General features: G+C 39.4%; 1 protein-coding gene across 45 annotated transcripts in view; it reads left to right on the forward strand.

The window, feature by feature from the left end:
* KCNT2 (potassium sodium-activated channel subfamily T member 2) overlaps positions 1-21,016 on the forward strand; it is a 339,459-nt gene that overhangs the window by 65,979 nt on the left and 252,464 nt on the right. For 5 of the 45 annotated variants that reach the window (XR_014817192.1, XR_014817203.1, XM_084979001.1 and 2 more), the window contains exon 1: positions 19,544-19,646. The exons of the other annotated variants lie outside the window; for them this stretch is intronic. The gene's annotated coding sequence lies outside the window, so the exon portion shown is untranslated. Of the gene's footprint in view, positions 1-19,543; positions 19,647-21,016 lie in introns of those variants that run through there. 45 annotated transcript variants of the gene reach the window in all.

Below are 21,016 nucleotides of genomic sequence, written 5' to 3' on the forward strand. Positions count from 1 at the left end.
TGTGCATAGGGTGAAGATGTGTTCCAGTGTCATTGATTTACATATGGCTGTCCAGGTTTCCCAGCAATACTTGATGAAAAGACTGTCTTTTTCCCATTTTTGGTTCTTGCCTCCTTTGTCAAGGATTAATTGACCATGGGTGTCTGGGTTTATTCCTGGATTCTCTATTCTGTTCCATTGGTCCATATGTCTGTGTTGGTAGCAGTACCACACTGTCTTGATGACTATGGCTTTGCAATACTGCCTGAAGTCTGGGAGAGTTATGCCTCCTGCTTAGTTTTTGTTCCTCAGGATTGCTTTGGCAATTCTGGGTCTTTTATGGTTCTGTATAAATTTTTGGATTTTTTGCTGTAGTTCTGTGAAAAATGTCATGGGTAATTTGAAAGGGATTGCATTGAATCTATGGATTGCTTTGGGTAGTATGGCCATTTTTACAATGTTATTTTTTCCAGCCCAGGAGCATGGAATATCTTTCCATCTTCTTTCATTTCCTTGGTTAATGTTTTATAGTTCTCAGCATATAAGTCTTTCACTTCCTTGGTCAGGTATATACCCAGAGATTTGATTTTTTTGGGGTACAATTTTAAAGGGTATTGTATTTTTGTATTCCTTTTCTAATATTTCATTGTTAGTATCCAGAAATGTGACTGATTTCTGAATGTTAATCTTATATCCTGCTACTTTGCTGAATTTGTTGATCAGTTCAAGTAGTTTTTGAGTTGAGTCCTTAGGGTTTTCTATATATAGTATCATGTCATCTGCATACAGTGACAGTTTTACCTCTTTCCTTCCTATTTGGATACCTTTTATTTCTTCAAGTCTGATTTCTGTGGCCAGGACTTCCAGTACTATGTTGAATAATAGTGTGATAGTGGGCATCCTTGTCTTGTTCAGATTTTAGTGGGAAGGCTTTCACCTTTTCTCCATTGAGTATTATATGTGCTGTGGGTTTATCATAAATGGCTTTGATTATGTTCAGGAATGTTCCCTCTGTACCCACTTTGGTAAGAGTTTTGATCATGAATGGATGTTGGACTTTGTCAAATGCTTTTTCTGCTTCTACTGAGATGATAATGTGGTTTTTGACTTTTCTTTTGTTAATGTGGTGTATGATGTTGATTGATTTGCATATGTTGAACCATCCTTGTGAACCTGGGATGAATCCCACCTGGTCGTGGTGTACGGTCTGTTTGATATGTTGTTGGATTCGGATGGCTAAAATTTTGTTGAGAATTTTTGCGTCTATATTCATCAAAGGTATTAGCTGATAGTTTTCTTTTTTGGTAGTATCTTTGTCTGATTTTGGAATTAGGGTGATGGTGGCATCATAGAATATCTTTGGGAGCATTCCTTCTTCTTCAACCTTTTGAAAAAGTTTGAGGAGGATGGGTACAAGTTCCTCTTTGTATGTTTGGTAGAATTCACCTGTGAAGACATCTGGTCCTGGACTTTTATTTGTAGGGAGTGTTTTTATGACATATTCAATTTCATTTCTAGTGACTGGTCTGCTCAGTTGATCTATTTCTTCTTGATTCAGTTTTGGCAGGCTGTAAGTCTCTGGAAAGTTGTCCATTTCTTCTAGGGTGTCAAATGTGTTGGCATATAATTGTTGATAGTACTCTTTCATGTTCTTTGTATTTCTCTAGTATCATTGTGTCTTCTCCCTTTTCATTTCTTATTTTGTTTATTTGGGTTTTTTCTCTCTTCTTCTTGGTGAGTCTAGCTAGAGGTTTGTTAATTTTGTTTACCTTTTCAAAGAACCAGCTCTTGGTTTGATTGATTTTGTCTATTGTTTTTCGAATCTCTATTTCATTGGTTTCCTCTTTGATCTTTATGATTTCCTTCCTTCTGCTGACTTTAGGTTTTGTTTGTTCTTCTTTTTCTAATTCATTTAGTTGGTGGGTTGAGTTGTCGATTTGAGATTTTTCTTCTTTTTTGAGGAAGGCCTGTATTGCTGTGAACCTTCCTCTGAGCACTACTTTTGCAGCATCCCATTGATTTTTAGTGCTTGTTTCTTCATTATCACTTGTCTCGAGGTATTTTTTAATTTCTTTCTTGATTTCCTCATTGACACATTGGTTTTTTAGTAGCATGTTGTTTAGTCTCCATGCAGAGAAAATTTTTTATTTTATATCTACTTCCAAAATTTAAAGCAGAAGATAATGCTGAGATCATGCCACTGCATTTTATTCTATTAATAAAGAGTTACAGTCATTACTTAATGACTCTCAGGATAAATGAGAGGAAAAATGATCCCCCCCCCCCTTTTTGGCAGCACCCATGGCATGTGGAAGTTCCCAGGTCAGGGATCAAACCTGTGTCACAACAATGACATGAGCCTCAGCACAACAGTGGCAATGCCAGATCCTTAACCACTAGGCCACCAGGGAATTACAAACTGGCCTTTCTTTTAGAAGACTAGTTTATGTCAAGTAAAAACGAAAAAGTATGTGTGATTAAATTGAAAATAGTTGTCAAAGAATGTGGAATAATGCTGTTCTACATAAGAGACATTAATATCATTGAAGATGTTAGTTGGACTATTTTTAAATTTTTTAACAGATATTCACAGTAAGACATTAATATTTTGAGGTTATACATGTCAGAAGTGTATAGTTAAAACCGATAAGCTTGGAGTTCCACCATGGCTCAGCAGTAATGAATGTGATAGGATCCATGAAGATGCAGATTTGATCACTGGTCTTGCTCAGTGGGTCAAGGATCCAGTGTTGCCATGAGCTGTAGGTTGCAGACATGTCTTGGATACTGCGTTGCTGTGGCTGTGGCATAGGCCGGCAGCTACAGCTCTGATTCGACCCCTAGCCTAGGAACTTCAGTATGCCACAGGTGCAGCCATAAAAAGACCAAAAAAAAAAAAAAAGATAAGCTTATTGAAAAATATTAACTGTACCAACGATGACACTTCATACATGCATAAAAATGATTTCAGAAAGCCTTATGAGAGTATGGTATTCCCAGAAGCCCATGCAATGCCCAGTATATATAGAGGATTCAGATATTTATCTAATGAATGAATTAATGGCACTGATCTTCTGTATACTTTGTTTATCCACCCCAACTCTTATTTTCTTCTATCCTTATGTCAATCCTCAGCAAATAGTACTTCTATTTATTTTTATATTTGAAGAAGCTGGGTTAGTTTATGGTGGATCATTTCACTGAAATATATTCATCAAAAATATTTTTTGCATTCATTTCTGATTTATGTCTTCAGGAAGTTATTAATAATACTTTACATGAAATGCGTGAAATACCTTTGCTTCGACAAAGTATAAAATTTAACCTAAACAAAATTCATTTTGTGAAAGTGCATACTTCATTTCTCTAGCTCTAATCCTCTTAATACATTTTTAAGTTGATTTTTCAACTGGGTGGTACTAGGATAATAAGCAGAAGTTAGTGATTTTTTTGACACTAATCAATCCAAGAGAGTCAAATGTACATTGAAATTTAAGTCTTACCATTTAGTAAAATCTCATTTTAATATGCCTTGACATTATGTACAGTTATAGATACTTCAGACCAGGGTTCCCTATGAATGTAGCTACTGTGAGATGTATTATATGCAACATCCTTCTGTTATGATGTCAGTAAAACCAAGGTTAAAAAAATGTACAAAGAAAATGAGCGTGACTCAAAAACGTTTCTTAGACTCTATTTAAAGAGTCCAAATTGGGATACATTTTACTCCATTTTCTTAAATACTTGTTAGAGGTGTTTTCAGTAGTCTTTTTCATTGGAATTATTAACTGATTCAGGTTCTTTGGTTTTCCCACTTCCAATGTGCTACGATATTGCCTTTATTTTTTGTTAATTGAAGTTTAGTTGATTTACATTGTTGTGTTGGTTTCAGGTATATAGCAAAGTGATTCAGTTCTATACATATGTGTGTGTGTGTGTGTGTATTCTTCTTCATATTTTCCATTATAGGTTATCATAAGATATTGATTACTATCCCCTGTGCTGTACAGTAGGTCTTCATTGTTTATCTATTTCATACATACGAGTGTGTATCTATTATCCCAAACTCCTAATTTAACCCCCACCCACCCCTGTTTTTCCCCTTTGGTAACCATGTTTGCTTTCTATGTCTGTGAGTCTGTTTCTGTTTTATAAATAAATTCTTTTGGATTTTTTTTTTTTTAGATTCCACATATGATACCAAATGATATTTGTCTTTCTCTGTCTGACTTACTTCACTTAGTATGATGATCTGTTGGTTCATCCATGTTGCTGCAAATGGCATTTTTCAGTGTTTTTATGGCTGAGTAATATTCCACTGTGTATATGTACCATGTCGTCTTTATTCATTTATCTGTTGTTTGGCATTTAGGTTTCTTCCATGTCTTGGCTATTGTAAATGGTGCTGCTATGATCATTAGGGTGCATGTTTCTTTTCAAATTAGAGTTTTCATCTTTTCCAGCTATTTGCCTATTTTAAGGAACCGCCATGCTGTTCTCCATAGTGACTGTACCAATTTTCATTCCCACCAACAGTGTAGGAGGGTTTCTTTTTCTCCACATCCTCTCCAGCATTTGTTATTTGTGGACTTTTGGATGATGGCCATTCTGACTGGTGTGAGGTGACACCTCATTGTGGTTTTGATTTGCATTTCTCCAATAATTAGCGATGTTGAATATCTTTAGATACTGCCTTTAAATGAGTATTTCTAGGACACACATTTTTACAGATACCTATCAACTGAAACATTGGAATTTTATCCTTTGAGATTGCAAAGATAAAGCCAAATCACAGCAAAAATGGGGTCGTTTTTGTCCATTTGGTGGTGGCATCATAATGGCCTTTTTTTGGTGAGGCCCGAGGTGCCGGACTTCAGACTCATCTTGGATGCTGAGCGTCTGATTTTGTGAGGGCATGCAGAGTTGTGTAACTTCAGACCAACTGATTGTGCTCAGCAATTAAAATATGACTGAGGTACAGTCCGTATAGTCAGGGTAGTGACTTTTTCTCATTAAATCATATGTATGGAAGGGATAGTTATGATCAAAATTATACTTTGGTAACAGAAAGAGAAATAAAGAAGAGGGAGGTGGGTGATTTTGAATGGGTCTTGGTATATAAGCCGCATTGTACCTAGGTTTCACTCTGAGAGTTTAGGAGTTTTTCTCCAGCATTGGGAAGGTTGACAGTTCGTGTGTCTTCATATGCTCCTCACCGAGATGCTTTAGCAGAGAGAAACCACCGAAGCCGTGTCAGTTCTGTGGGCAGTCTGCTTTTATTGGGGTAGACTTTGGGGTGTATTTATTATACATTGATAAAAAGGTATAAAACTTATTTTTATGGGTTTTAAATGTGCTTTCTTTTATCTCAGGGCTTTACCTTTTAATCAGATGTTTAAGAAATAGGCTCCCATCTTTTTTTTTCCTTTAAAAAAATTTAAAGACTAAGATGCAAGCTTTCGTTTAGTATGTTTTTTCTACTTAATTTAGTTTGCAACAGCCTTCTCTGTATCCCCCATTTTCTTCTTATTATTCATTTGAGAATAATCTCAGGACATACGCATTTCTGTATCAGCTCAAATAATTAGTCTCCGAAGTCTAGAAAATACTATCTAAATAATAATTCTGTAGCTTGTGCATATTTATTGCCTGCAGCAGGATATCAAAATGAGCGACTTGGAAGGAATGTACCTAGCCAGTTGTGCGCTTTGATCACAGAGACAGTTTTCCTCATAGTCTACTCGGTAATCAGTTCACTCCATGGAACAATACCTCTGTTTGTGATGTTCTCTCAAACCGAAAATGGTTCTCTCTCCAAAGCACTGAAATATGGACGGTTATCAGCTGTGGGAAGCAGTCCTTGCAAATTGTGGTGTTCTGAGATAGTACGTTGTGGGTCGTAGGTGAAAAAGTACCTTCTCCACACCCTCCCCCCTCCCATCCATCATCCTTCAAGCTTTTGTCCACCGAGTGCAAGACTATTGGGGCTTAATGATAGATATCACATGTTACCTCCACATCGTGAATGAAACATCAAGTTTCGATGAACAAAATGACCTTTGGGGCTGACTCCACATGAGAAGTCCATTGGCCTGGCGATATGGTGCACATGGAGGGGTCTTTCCTGCCTCCCACCTACTCAGCCTGCCCACTCTGTACCACCTCAGACTTTTCATTCATAGCACTTATTTCAGTTTATAGGAAACATTTATGGCTTTGTTTGTTTCCTGATTCTTTTGATTCTAATATAAGCTCCTTGAGGACAAAGCCGCATTTTCTTTTAGTCACGGTTTTACATATAATACCAAGCACAGCACAAGACACAGACATTATTAAATAAACGAATAAATGCTTCTGTAACCACACTGAGACTTTTCTTTCCATGCGGATTGGTTTGAAGCACTGCTAGATTTCAGACCTGGGAGGAAACCTGTCAAATCTCATTGTACAGGTTGGAAAACTAAGCATCCCAGAATAGAAGGGACTTGAACAGTTCGCAAATGCATTGGTCTGCGAGAGTGATCAGTTATAGCTGGTCCCTGTTTAAACGTACTTCTTTCTGGATCATCGCATTTCTCTTGCGGAGCAGTTGTAGTTACGAGATAGAAGAATGTCTCCGCAGAGGCAGGAGGACCGGGATCTCTCTTTGTGATTTAGGGAACTGTTGTGTTGCACAGAGAAAGATCTGGAGAAGCCAGTCCTTGTTGAACACGGAAGGGGAGCTTCATGGCACCAGCAGCTGTTCTCGTGAGGATTCTGCCGGCATCAGGAAGAAAACCTTGTGATTGAGAGGACATTAGTGGGTGTGGACGACACCCAGATTGCACTGCGATGCCCTTGCGAATTGCCTTAGTCACTGATGTGGCAGTGCAAATTCTCTCCACTCCACCATGTGTGTAATGCATTGTTTGCTCAGAAGAGTGAAACTTTAGTGTGACCAGGTGGAGGTTTCTGTATGTCGATTTTTTGAGAATGTCTTTTGCTGTTGAATTGCTACTGCTCTCCTCCAGAAGGGGTACGTTTTGAGTGGCCAAAAGCTATGTGGGGGGGAAACAGGTTCCTTGGATTCTGTTGGGAAGTAAGCAATCTGTGCCCCTGGCTTTCATGGCAGTGCTTTGTCAGTCATGAGGTTTTGGGCCTTGGTGTATAAGAACTCAACAACTTGCTTCATCATAGCATATTAGGAGATTGGGTATTATCCTATAAGCATCTCTTTTCACATGCAGAAGTCCAGTTAGAGAGCAGAAGTAATTGGTCTTGGCTCAGCCCCAGGGAATCAGTAAATACATTAAAAAGTATGTGCTGCTGATAAATTATTAGAGGTTGCAATAGAGTCAATTTTTTTTGACTTTCGTCTTTTTATTTCATTCAGTGAGTATTATGCACATAGAATTCTACTAGGTGTGATGAGCATTCTAGAATGAAATAAGAACCACGTGGTGGTCTCAAGAACTGTATGTCTTCTCTCTTGTTTAGCTCAACATTTTCCCTCTTTTCTGGTTAATAAGACTCATGTTCCAAGTTTGAGCTCAGAAATGTGAAAGGGTTCCAGGATATTAAGTTTAAAAATGAACTTAGCTGCCGAATGGTTCTGTTGATTTAGTTCTGGGAACTCAAATGATGTCCAAATACATTACATGGAGATGGTACAAATCACTGACGTTCCCCTGCTTCTTGCTTGGCTACTGCTGGTGTTTATATCATCCAGAATGTGAAGGAGTTGTTCCTGGCAGCAGGCACCATGAGCCCAAACTCTGGTGTTTTGAAAAGCTATTTCATGGAGTAGAGTTTTAAGTCCGAGTATTATTTCTGTTGATCCTCATTTGCAGTCCCTGTGAAACACATAAATGTGGACATGTGATTAGATATCCCTTTCCTGGGAGGAAAAAAGACTGAGGAAGACTTTGTTGACTAAAAAACCCACTTGATGGGAGTGTTGAGCAAAGGAAGCCAACACACAGATTTGAGGATTTGGGGGGCCATGCGTGGTCAGAGCAAGAACGTTAGCTCACGGCGATGCCTACCCAGGAACTCCCTGCCACCACTCTATAAGACCTCCAAATGCTAGGAAACACTGCCTCAGCTGTGCGTCTTCAATTCTACCAGCTGCCATTTAGTCTAATTACATGAAATTGCTGGAATAAAGGCATCTCTGATTACTTCGTGGAGAAAAACTCAAGCACAGCCTGGCTAGAGATCCTGCTGTAATAATCTCTGAACTCTTTAGAGTTATTTTTGTCATTTCCGTACCAAATCTACATTTCTCAGTGATAATACTGGGAAGCCTTACTACAAGGTCCATTTGCTTTAGGGTGAAATTTTATCAGCCTTGTGAGATAATAAAGGTAAAGTTACCTTAAGACTACCAGGTTGATAAAAAGATGAAAAAGAACACTGAAAGCTTCTATGTGTCAGTTTCTATATAACGTATTTTGCAAGCATTCTTGTTTTATTCAGGTTCATACTAGGAAGTGAGAATTACCACTCCCATTTTACCACCTAGAGGAAACTGACTCTCGGAACAGTGAAATAGCTTGGTTTGTTCAGCGTCCCGCAGCTTGCCAGTCTATGCGAGTTGTGTGGCTCTGAATTTTTTCCACTCTTCTCAACAGTATGATTCTCAAATGGGAACCTGCTCTCTAGGAAGTCGGCTTGGGGATTCTGCTCTGAGAACTATGAAAATCGTTCCCATATGGGTGCAGCTTGGTTGAGTTGGAGAAAAGACATCCTAAGCTCTTATCAGCAGAGCCTACACTAGGAACTGGAAGGAATGGCAGGAGCACCCCCTGACACACACACACACACACACACACACACACACACACACACACACACACACACACACACACACTTTGGAGAAATAAAAGTCATGAGGATATTAGGTAATATGGTGCTTGAGCCCTAGGTAGCGATAACGTCAAGAACTTATGTTCCGTAAAATTGCCATTTGCAGTAAATGTTTTGCCTTTGACTTATTCTTTTCAACTTCTTGTCTGAACTTAAAAAATTAAGCCTGGGAAGCTGGCAGGGGCTGACATCAAACTGGCTGAACTAACTGGCAAATCGCAGTGTGGACAAGGGTCTCTTGTTTCTGACTCTGTGATTTCCAGTGTGACATACTTTAAAAGACCTAGTGTCACCAGAGAGCTGTCAGGTGGATCCTTGTAAATAACATCCAGAAAGTGAGCTGTCAGGTGGATCCTTGTAAATAACGTCCAGGAAGTGATTTTGAAGGAATACCTATTTTAGGAAGTAAAATCATGGTCAAACTTTGTGATGGTGGCAGGGACGTTACTTGGTACAGGGTACATTTTCTTCAGTTAGTGCTTTTTTATGTTTTATTTATTCTTCCATTTGAAAAGCCACATTTATTTTATTTTAATATAGGCTATAGGTGTACAGTGTAATCATTTACACTTTCTAAAGGTCATACGCCATTGATAGTTATTACTCTCTGTGGTAAGCATATCCTTGCAGCTCGTTTTATCCCTGACGGTTTGTACCCCTTACTCCCTCCCCCTACTCCCTCCCCCGACATTGCCTCGTCCCTCCCCCTCCCCTCTCCTCACTGGCAACCGCTAGCATGTTCTCTACATCTGTGAGTCTGCTGCTTTTTAAAAAATAGTCAGTGTTTGTTGTATTTCTTAGATTCCACGTATGGATGATGCCAGTTAGTGCTTTATTTTCCTTACACAGCTCGTGCACGGTCGCTGTGGGAAAGGTGGAAACTCTTAACAACCACCACTTCAAAAATATAAAAACGTGACTTCTCCAGTGCTTTTAACTTGATATATAGTATTCCAGATCTTTCTTTCTGTTTTGAAGGGTGTGCGCTTTATCTAAACAGAGTCAAATGACAATAGTATTTGGTAACCTCTTTTATTTATTTATTTATAATGGTCATTCCCCAATACATTTTTTTTCTACTGCACAGCATGGTGACCCAGTTGCACATACATGTACACATTCTATTTATTTATTGGTTTTTCATTTAAAATGTATTATCATTTGCTTTCCATCTTATTTGTGGTGCCCTGTTATTCTGTACTATGGATGTACTGAAAATATTTATCTCATTTTCTATTATTAGGCAGTTACAGTGCTTTGATTTTTCACAATCCAAATAAGACTGTAATAAGTCTATAAAAAATGTTTATATACCTGTGTGTGCCATTGTTATCATGTGATTTGCTCTCTTCCTAACATTTTTTTTGCCTTTTAATGAGACGTGCCCATTTTATGTATTTCTGCATTTTTACGAATTCACGTAGATACGCGTCTTTTCCATTGTGTATTCTGCCGTTCCACTTGTGCCTGTGAGGAATGTCTCCACGCTCACTGTATCCCTCAGTACGACAGCTGTTTCAAAGGGCACGTGTAAAACAGTAGTGTCCTCTAGGAGTTTAACAGTTAGTGGATATATATGCATACATATAGTTTTTTCTTTTTAAGGCCGCACTTGCAACATATGGAAGTTCTCTGGCCAGGGGTCAAATGGGAGCTGCACCTTCCTCTGGCCTACGCCACAGCCACAGCAATGCCAGATCTGAGCCACATCCATGACCTACACCACAACTCATGGCAACGCCAGATTCTTAACCCACTGAGCGAGGCCAGGGATCAAACCCATGTCCTCATGGATACTAGTTGGGTCCATTACCACTGAGCCATAATGGGAACTCCTGTATATATAAGGAGGGCTTTCCACAATTAAAAAAGTGTATGTATTTTTAATTGTGGGAAGCCCTTACTGTTTGAAATATGATCACCCATATTCTTCTGAGTTGTGAGGCATGTAGAAGTCGTCTCCATATCATGAACTTTTCTTACAATTAGCATCTTAATTTGTTTATCAGAGAGGAGTATATATATTTCTGAAACAAGACATGCGTTCTCTGTTTTGAATACCAGGCATCCTAAGACTACGTCCGGATAACTAAAAGATGTTTAGCGAGCAGCAGAGAGGACTGTGGTGACAGCTTGTTCGCTGTGCACAGTGTTCAGTGAAATAATCATGTCACCGTACTCTGGTTTCCCGCATCACTGACAGTCCCTTAGTCTGTCAAGCCACGTTGAATCACAGATAGCATTACAGGAATTAGAATCAGCTGCTGGAGCTGAAATGTTTACATCCCATAGAATCTTTCTCCAGTCACAGTGCAAAGACTCCATTCCTTTGCTCTTGCAGGGGGTGAAAGGAGTTTGTGGCTCTAAACCCATTTCTTTCTCCTGAACAAATATCTGGGCGCAAGATCGCAGTGTCTCCACAGCTAGTTCCTTGTGGCTGCACATTTGTGCCCTTTCCACAACTTCAACCATCAATGTGTGACTCGCAAAAAAGGTGCCGTCGGGTAAGCGGTAGCATCGAGGGGCTGACAGAGTGAAATCAGGGTTCAGATGCTTCTGTTGGCGTGGATAGAGCCATGAGTATGTTCTTTCCTAACTTGTCCATGCAAAAGTTGAGTGCTTTCAGTAATGCGTAGTTTTGGTGAACATGTTGCGTGTTTTATGGATGTATTTTAATGATCAACAAGGTAGATCCATTTAAGAAAATTCCCTTTGGCGGTTAGTAATGTTTGAGATACCAGTCAGTTTATTTTTGAGATACCATGGAACAACTGAGTTTGTAAAGTATGCTCCCACTTCAAATCATTATGCAATTGCTCTGATTCAACAAAATATTCTTTATGTGATTTATTGTTGAAATGGGGGGTGTATTAAACATGATCTGCCCAGCAGGTGCTCCTAAATGCATTTAAGCTCCATGTTTAGGAGTGAAACGTTTACGTATGGCATGGTTGTGAGCATGGCGCGTATCATGCAAACTGATGAACACGTCTTGCCTGCCTTTTTCTGTTCTCGATTGAGTACAATAGCTTTCTCTCAAAAGGCCGACTTCGGCTTCTGCTCCTTTTGTCGGTGCGTTTTAGGCTAGACTGCCAGCCTTGCAGATGGGTTGTGACAAGTACATTGATGTCGCCAGTCAAGGGACTAATTCTTCCTAATGGGAAAGGGAAGTGCTAACTAATTTTTATTACTGACAAGCAGTTATGAGCCAGCAAGAAGGAAACTCCCCCAAAAGATAAATCTCTCCTCCATTAATGATCCTTTATTTTATGATCAACACTTAAAACTAAAATGCTTCTCTCTTAAATGGAGGGTGGTGAAGTGAATGTTTGGGCAGTAACCCCTAATGAGAAAGATTTATTGCATTTGTTATCAACTCTTAAGTCAATAACACCTTCTTTGGCTTGGATATCATTAGAACAAGGAAAGTTAACATAGGCCATTTCTATTTGATCCTTGCTTGAACAAAAAGAGTTACTGAGAGAAATGAGGAAGGGATCATACATAATTTGTTGTTGAATTGAAATGGCAACTTAGAATTTCCTGTTACGCAGAGAGGAAAACAAAGAATAATAAAACTAGTGGTATCTAAAGATCTTTCTCCATGTACAGTAGAAAAAAAATTATATTGGAGAAATAACAATAAAACAAAAATTGGGGTTCCGTTCGTGGCACAGTGGAAACAGTCCAACTAGGAACCATGCGGTTGCGGGTTTGATCCCTGGCCTTGCTCAGTGGGTTAAGAATCCGGTGTTGCCGTGAGCTGTGGTGTAGGTTGCAGATGTGGCTCGGACCCCGAGTTGCTGTGGCTCTGGTGTAGGCCGGCAGCTACAGCTCCGATTGGTCCCCTGGCCCAGAAACCTCCATGTGCTGCAGCTGCGGCCCTAAAAAGACAAAAGACCAAAAAAAAAAATTTTTTTTAAAAGGTCTTTCTCAGCCTTTGTAAATATTTGGGGTTACCCAGGATTGGAATATTGGGAGTAAGATGCTTGTTCATAGTAATTCCACATCTTATTTCCTTTTCAGAGAATATTATCTTAATGCAAAATCAAAAGGACTTGTTTTCTGAGTTTATAAGCATCATGACACTAATGTACTAAAGAATTTAAAAACTGTCTAAAAGTAAGATAGGGATTTCCTATTGTGGCTTAGCGGATTAAGAATCCAACTAGTATGCATGAGGATGCAGGCTCGATCCCTGGCCTTGCTCAGTGAGTTAAAGGATCCAACGTTGCTGTGAGCTGTGGTGTATGTTGCAGACATGGCATAGATCTGGCATTGCTGTGGCTGTGGCATACGTTGGCAGCTGCAGCTTTGATTTGACTCCCAGTCCAGGAACTTCTATATGCCACAGGTGTGGCCTTAAAAAGACAAAAAATAAAAATTTTAAAAAATCAAAATGAGACAGGTTATTTTGACTGAAAAAGCATAAGCTTTGATTTTTTTTTTTTTTTTTTTAACCTGGGAGTGGGCATTCTCCCATAGAGGTGATTATGGAGACCGTTAGACTAGTGACATGATGGCTGTCATTCCATTATTGTTCATTCTCTTATTTTTCAGAAGTGTTTATTGGAGATAGCTAATCAAAATCAATTTGAGGAGTTCCTGTCATGGCGCAGTGATTAACGAATCCGACTAGGAACCACGAGGTTGTAGGTTCGATCCCTCGCCTTGCTCAGTGGGTTAAGGATCTGGCGTTGCCGTGAGCTGTGGTGTAGGTTGCAGACGCGGCTCGGATCCAGCGTTGCTGTGACTCTGGCGTGGGCCGGTGGCTACAGCTCTGATTGGACCCCTAGCCTGGGAATCTCCACATGCCACAAGGGCGGCCCTAGAAAAGGCAAAAAAGACAAAAAAAAAAAAAAAAAGAAAAAGACAACTTGAAGCTAAGAAATATGGATACGTTAAAAGTAAGGGAGAGGTGGGAGTTCCTGTTGTGGCTCAGTGGAAACAAATCTGACTAGTATCCATGAGGACTCAGATTCAATCCCTTGCCTTGCTCAGTGGGTTAAGGATCTGGCGTTGATGTGAGCTATCGTTTAGGTCGCAGATGTGGCTTAAATCTGGCGTTGCTATGGCTGTGGTGTATGTAGGCCAGTGGCTATAGCTCCAATTTGACCACTAGGCTGGGAACTGCCATATGCTGTGGGTGTGGACCTAAAAAAAACAAAAAAAAAAAAGTAAGGGAGCAGTGGCAGAAGAAATTTGGTGCATTAGCAAGAGCCATGATTTGACATGATTTGAGTCACGTGTATGTCACATATGTGTTCAGTTCTTGCTCTGTCATTTTGTGTGAAGGAATGCACTGCAGTCAGATTTCTTATCTATTCTGGGGTTTAGTTTCTATCTGTAAATCTTTTTTTTTTTTTTTTGCCATTTTTTTGGGCTGCTCCCGTGGCATATGGAGGTTCCCAGGCTAGGGGTCAAATTGGAGCTGTAGCTGCCAGCCTACGCCAGAGCCACAGCAACGCGGGATCCGAGCCGCGTCTGTGACCTACACTACAGCTCACGGCAATGCCGGATCCTTAACCCACGGAGCAAAGCCAGGGATCGAACCCGAAACCTCATGGTTCCTAGTTGGATTCATTAACCACTGTGCCACAATGGGAACTCCTGTAAATCTTATTCCAAAGAATTTTTGTACAGAAGGAGTTATGATCCTTTACGTCTATTGTTTAAATGAGATAAACTGTAAGAAATGTGGGACTGAGTCTTCAAAGTGTCTTTTATTTTCTTGTGAAATTGCACTTCTTTTCGATCCCAGGTTCATGACTTACTAGCAGTGTGATATTGGGCTACATATTGAACTTCCTGAGCCTCATTAATCTCATCTGTACAATGAGAAGAAAGGATTTTGTCTTAGTTCTTAGTTCCAAAGATTTTGTCATATTAAAAAAAATGAACTTGCCAAACGTGTGGCTAAGGTGGTGGAGGAGGAAGACACTGAGCTCACCTCCTCCCACAGGCACACGAACATTACAAGTATTTACAGAGCAAATCTTAATAAGAAAGACCTGAAGTCTAGCAGAAAAGCTTTTCCACAATTAAAGTTATAAAGGAGAAGCCACAATGAGAAATGCTACAGTTAACACCCATACCCAAGGTAGGCAACCCATGAATGAGAGCATAATCACATTTGCAGATTATGAATGAAGGGTGTCCAGTGTGGGGGTCCTGCTCTGGGAAGACAAGTCCCAGAGTGTCTGGCTTTGAGTCCAGCAGGACCTACTTATGGGATAGCCAGAGGCTGCAGGAAGCAGCTACTTCACTCTTAAAGGGCACACACAAAATCTCACATGCTCAGGGTCCCAGGGCACAGGCAGCATTTAAAAGGAGTCTTTAAATACTTGTTGACCTTGACGATAACCCCAGAGATGCAGGAAACACCTGGAACTCCCTTTGGGGATGTAGGCAGTGGTGGCAGTCATTTTGGGGAGCTTATCCTACCACATGAACACTGGTGCTTGCAAATGTCATATTGGGAACTCTCCCTCTGGCTTATTGGTGCCAGAGCGCTTACTCACCAGCAGGTCAGCACCAGCCTCAAGGTCCACTTGGGACCCACCGCTGACCCTAGACCAAATCCTGCTGATGAGTGGGCCAGCAGGTGACCAGTGACAACCCCCACCCATCACTTGAGCTGCCCTTACTACTGGCCCTATTCACCAGTGGGCCAGTACCAGCTATAAGATCTCCTAGGCCCATAGCAGCTGAACTAGGCCCCACCCTCCATTTGGCCTATAGCCACAGCATGGAGCAGAGTCTTCACTGCCCCCTGCCTCCCCAACATAGAGGCCATCTCCAGGGAATTTAGCTTTGGTGACCAGACTGTGCTGCTGGACCACATAAGATGCCTCCCACCTAAGGCCATTTCTCTAAGACCGGAAAATGTAACCAGTCTACCTAATAATGGAAAGAAACGCAGATAGTTATGCAAAACAAGGAGACAGAGGAATGTGCTCCAAGTGAAAAAACAAAACCTCAGAAAGAAACCTAAATGAGATGGAGGTAAGCAATCTAGCTCCATCTCAAAGAGTTTAAGGTAATGACCATAAAGATGCTCAACGAATTGTAGGGAAGAATGGATGATCACAGTGAGAACTTTAACAAAGAGTTAGAAAATAGAAAGAAGAACCAAACAGCTGAAGTGGGTAATTGACAGGGTAATATTAGCAGACTTTAATTTTAATCTAGATCATCCAGACAAAATTAACGAAGAGATACTAGAAGTAAATGACATGTTAAACCAGAGGGACCTACTTGATTTATACAGAATGTTTCATCCAAACATAATAGAATACACATTCTTTTCAAGTGCACATGGAATATTGTCCAGGATGGATCACATGGTAGGCCATAAAACAAGTATCAATAAATGTATTAAGACTGAAATTATATCAGTATCTTTGGCAACCACAACAATCTAAGTCTAGAAATCAACTACAAGTAAAAAATACAAAGAACACAAATGCATGGAAACAATATGCTAGGAAACAACCTGTGTGTCACTGAAGAAATCAAAAAGGAAATTAAAAAATACCTGTAGACAAATGAAAACAAATATACCAATTCAAACTCTATGGGATGAAGCAAATGGAGTTCTAAGAAGGAAGTTAAAAGTGATACAAGCCTACCTCAGGACAAGAAAAATCTCAAATATAGAACTACCATATGATCCAGCAATCCCTCTCCTGGTAATATAGCCAGACAAAACTTTCATGAAAAAGATACATGCAGCCCTATGTTCATCACAGCGCTATTTACAATAGCCAAGACATGGAAACAACCTCAATGTCCATTGACAGATGAATGGATTAAGAAGTGGTACATATCTACAGTGGAATACTACTCAGCCATAAAAAATAAACTAATGCCCTTTGCAGCAAAATGGATAGAACTAGAGATTCTCATACTAAGTAAAGCAAGGCAGAATGAAAAACACAAATACCAGATGATATCACTAATTTGTGGAATCTAAAGTATGGCGCAGATGATCCTATCTACAAAACAGAAACAGATCACGGCCAAGGAGAGTAGACCTGTGGTTCCCAGAGGGGAGCCAGGAGGGAGTGGGATGGAGGGAAGATCCAGATTTTTGTTTGCAAACTGTTATAGTTGGAATGGATGGGCAGTGGGACCCTACTGTACAGCAGAGGGGACTGTGTGTGATTGGGTAACTTTACTGTCCAATGGAAATTGAAGAAACATTGTGAATCAACCATACTTTAATTTAAAAAAAGTGATACGTGACTACCTCAGGAAACAGGAAAAATCTCAAATAAATAATCCAACTTTAAAAAGACTGGAAGAAGAAGAACTAAGCTCTGAGTTAGTAGAAAGGGAGAATAAAGATCAGAGCAGACATAAATGGAATAGAGACTAAAAAAAAAAAAAATAGAAAAGATCAACAAAACTAATAGCCAGTTCTTTGAAAAGACAAGTAAAACTGATAAACATTTAGCTAGACTCATGAAGGAAAAAAAAAAAAAGAAAGAAACAGGGGTCCAGATCAGTAAGATCAGAAATGAAAGAAGAGAAGTTACAACTGACACTACAGAAATACAGATGATCCTAAGAGATTGCTATGAACAATTATACACTAATAAAACGGATAACCTAGAAGACATAGATAAGTTTCTAGAAACATACAATCTCCCAAGTCTGAATCAGGGAGGAATAGAAACCATGAACATACTCGTTACCAGGAATGAAAATAAATCAGTATAAAAGACTCCCAGCAAACAGAAGCCCAGGACCAGATGGCTTCACAGGTGAGTTCTACCAAACATTTAAACGAGTTAATGCCCGTCCTTCTCAAACTCTTCCAAAAAATTGAAGTGGAAGTCATGCTTCCAAAGCCCACGCTACAAGGCTAGCGCCACCTTGATAGCAAAACCAGACAAAGACACCACAGAATATATGTATGTAGCAGGCATATATTCAAATGGATAATAATTAAGATAATGCACATATCAAATGAACATAGACACAAGAAGAAGGATCACCTGCTCTGAGCCTTGGTCAGGACCTGCCCTGTAGTTTCGCATGGACAGTGTAATGTATTGGTGTTTGTTATTCAAGTGTTAGCAGCACAAGTACACCAGCTGTCCTAGACTTTTTTGCATTCCCCGCAGTGTGTTGATACTACAGTGCAGCCCTCAAAACTTCCTCTTAAAGAAACAAAAGGTCTTTTGCAATGGAAAATTATCTTTTCTTCATTTTAATGGGAATGGAAAGGGTGGGCCTCATGGCCTTTATGAGAACCATTCATTAGCTTCAGGAATTTGCCTGTTGTTATTAAAGAATAAGGTTTTACCACCACAGAGGCTGAAAGGGCACACACAGATCCATCATGCAAAAGTAAAGTTGGTTAAAATTAACCCAAAATGTGTTCAGAATTATTCACACATAAAGAAGAACACTTTACTAGCAAAACAGGGTGACGTAAAATCGATGATATTAATAATCTAACAAACTTCCCCCAAATGAGGCCATTATCTTTACAGTTTCAAGTACTTTAAAAGCTGCTTGAAATTTTTTCATGGGGAAGAGTAGTAATAGGAAACCATTATTGTGCTTATAAATCAGCATGGGTTGAAAGTAGTGTATATTTCTAGCATATGAAGGCTATATACTTCATAACTCCGGATCCTTCATTTAAAGAAAAAAGCTGCAATTTGAAAAGTTTCAGTTGGTTTAAGCAATTTAATGTGAAACAAAGTTCCTATTGGGCATGGAGGAACACAAGTCATGTAAAGAAGCTGCAGGTTGAATTTCAGTCCTCACTATAATCTGCAGATGTTTAAACTATTTTTAATTTGTTTAGTTCAGCAGTTGCCATGAAAATATCCAATTTGTAGATCAAGAAACTATTCAAGGAACCTTTTTCCACTGCAAGTATTTTCAACAGTTGCACAGTTTAATGGCTGTATCCTAATTATGTACAGGGCAAACTGATGTGAATATGAGTGAAAGGAAACATAAGGAAAAAGCAATCCCAAATGATTAATATGAAAGAGAGAAAAAAATTTTTCATCACCAGTAAGATTTTTCGTCTCTGAAATGTAATGACTGACACCTAACCGCTGCACTGTTTAAGGGTTAACTATAGATATAATTTGTATACATATGTGTGTGTGAACATTTGAATTGTCCCCGTCTGAAAAATCCACGGGTTTACCACTTTCTACCTTTTCCATAGCTTCATCATACACCACAGGTTTTAATTTAACATTTCCCAGAACAGGCTCACATACAGGTGGATGAATTTCCTTTTCCGGGAGGACCACCGCACTCACGGCCAATGACACGAACTCATTCCTAACAAATATATTTCCTCCATGAGGCACATCACAGCCTGGCATTTAGGAGCCCAGACAGCCTGTCAGCATTGAGGCTTGAGGGTTGTTGTGAACTGCGAAGTCACCAACAAAAAGCACAGCAAAATGCAGAACTCATGATATGAGGCAGACCATGAAAAAGATCCTTGTATAAAGGATGGGATCTGATGTAAGAACGTAGAGCATTATCTTATTTGACCTCAGCTGGGACCTTGCCCTAAAGACACAATTTTTCTGCTGCTTCAAAGTCCACAAATGACCATGCAAACACAGAGAATGTTGACTTGGTCATTTTCTGTCTGTTCTATGGATATTCTTCAACAGCTAAAAGTCAGCGAATTGTTGACCCTTTTCTGACGGTTGCTTTCCTGTTAAATGACAGTCACATCTTATCAGGTGCTTGAGCTAGACATCTCGGAGTCAAATTTTACTGCTTTTGCTATACCACAAATCACCGAATTGTCTTCTTTCTATTCCTAAGTAAGTATTCGTTTTCAGATTTACTTAGCCTCGCCTTTTTCATGGACTGCTGGGATTTCCTCACATTTAACCTTGATCCTTTTAATGCATTCTCTATACAGATAAGAACGATCAAAAGCCACAGGATAACAAATAATCGTGTATGTAAATGACTCACGTTTACCTCTAAGGTCCCAGTCTTAACTCCTTAATGTGTCTTATAAAAACTCTGCCACTTTTTCATGGCCATCCTTCTTCCCTTTCTCTACTCCGGTTTTAACGACATAAAATAGATGGAACATGGAAGATTCTCTAGCGAAACACTCCTTGTATTTATAAAATTTGAAATGTGGCAGGAGTTTAATTTTTTCTAAGAAGGTTTTTTTCCTTTTTTAAAAATTCAGTGATGTGTATTTGATTTACAGTGCAGACATAGCTTCTGCTGTACAACAAAGGGATTCGGTTGTGAATATACACACATCCATTCTTGCTCAGATTATTTTCCCATATAGATTGTCACAGAATATTGGGTAGAGTTCCCTGTGCTATACAGCGGAGAAATGGTTTAACACATAATTCGATCCAATTTCATTGTCATATCTACCTGTAGCTAGAGATGAATGCAGAATGAAATTTTGATAGCTAAGAACTATTTCAGTGAGCTGACACTCAAAGTACTGACTTCAATAGCATTATTGTAGAAACATGCTGATGCAATTCTAGTGTCATTTTCAATATCGTTTATGATACAGGAACATAAAAATCTTCCTTAGCATTGAAAATATTATTGCATGTGATTTTAATGGGAACTTTATTTTTTTACATCACAGCATTCATCATATTGCCTTGTTATAGTTATTTTATATCACAGGCATCCAGGTGCTTATTTTTGATAACAATTCTTGATTTCTCTCTGGAAAGTAACGTTGTCCTCCATCTCAGTCCATAGACTTCTGTGCCTTTCTCTGCCCCACCTCTAATCAAGCTCCAGAGTTGACACTGGAGAATATAACCAAGGCTAAATCAATCAGAGAACTTCATCACCTGACCTCAGTGTTTAATTTAGAAATGGGTATAAGACCCAGTTAGATCCATTGACGCACTCTGGTCAGTGAATTTCTGGCAAAGAGTTGCTTCTTTTTCTTTCCACACTTAACCTGAATAGATGCAGTTTCTGGAGTAGTTGTGGATATCTTATTAACATGAGGGGAAATCTGCTTCTGGATAAAGTAAGGGAAGTGAAGTTGGGAGATGGAGAAAGATGGTCTTGGTGAAATTGATGAGCTCCTGCTTCAAGCCATTCCTGCAGTCAACCTCAGGCTGGCACTTTTCAATTCTGAAAGAGTTTAAATTCATTTTAAATTTAAGGTAGTTTGAATAGGTTCTTTTTC

The sequence above is a fragment of the Sus scrofa genome, chromosome 10 (genome assembly GCF_054392235.1).
Source record: "Sus scrofa isolate SSC_HxYL_T2T_F1_AM1 chromosome 10, Sscrofa_HxYL_maternal_Yorkshire_Landrace_v2.0, whole genome shotgun sequence".
Taxonomy (NCBI): Eukaryota; Metazoa; Chordata; class Mammalia; order Artiodactyla; family Suidae; genus Sus; species Sus scrofa.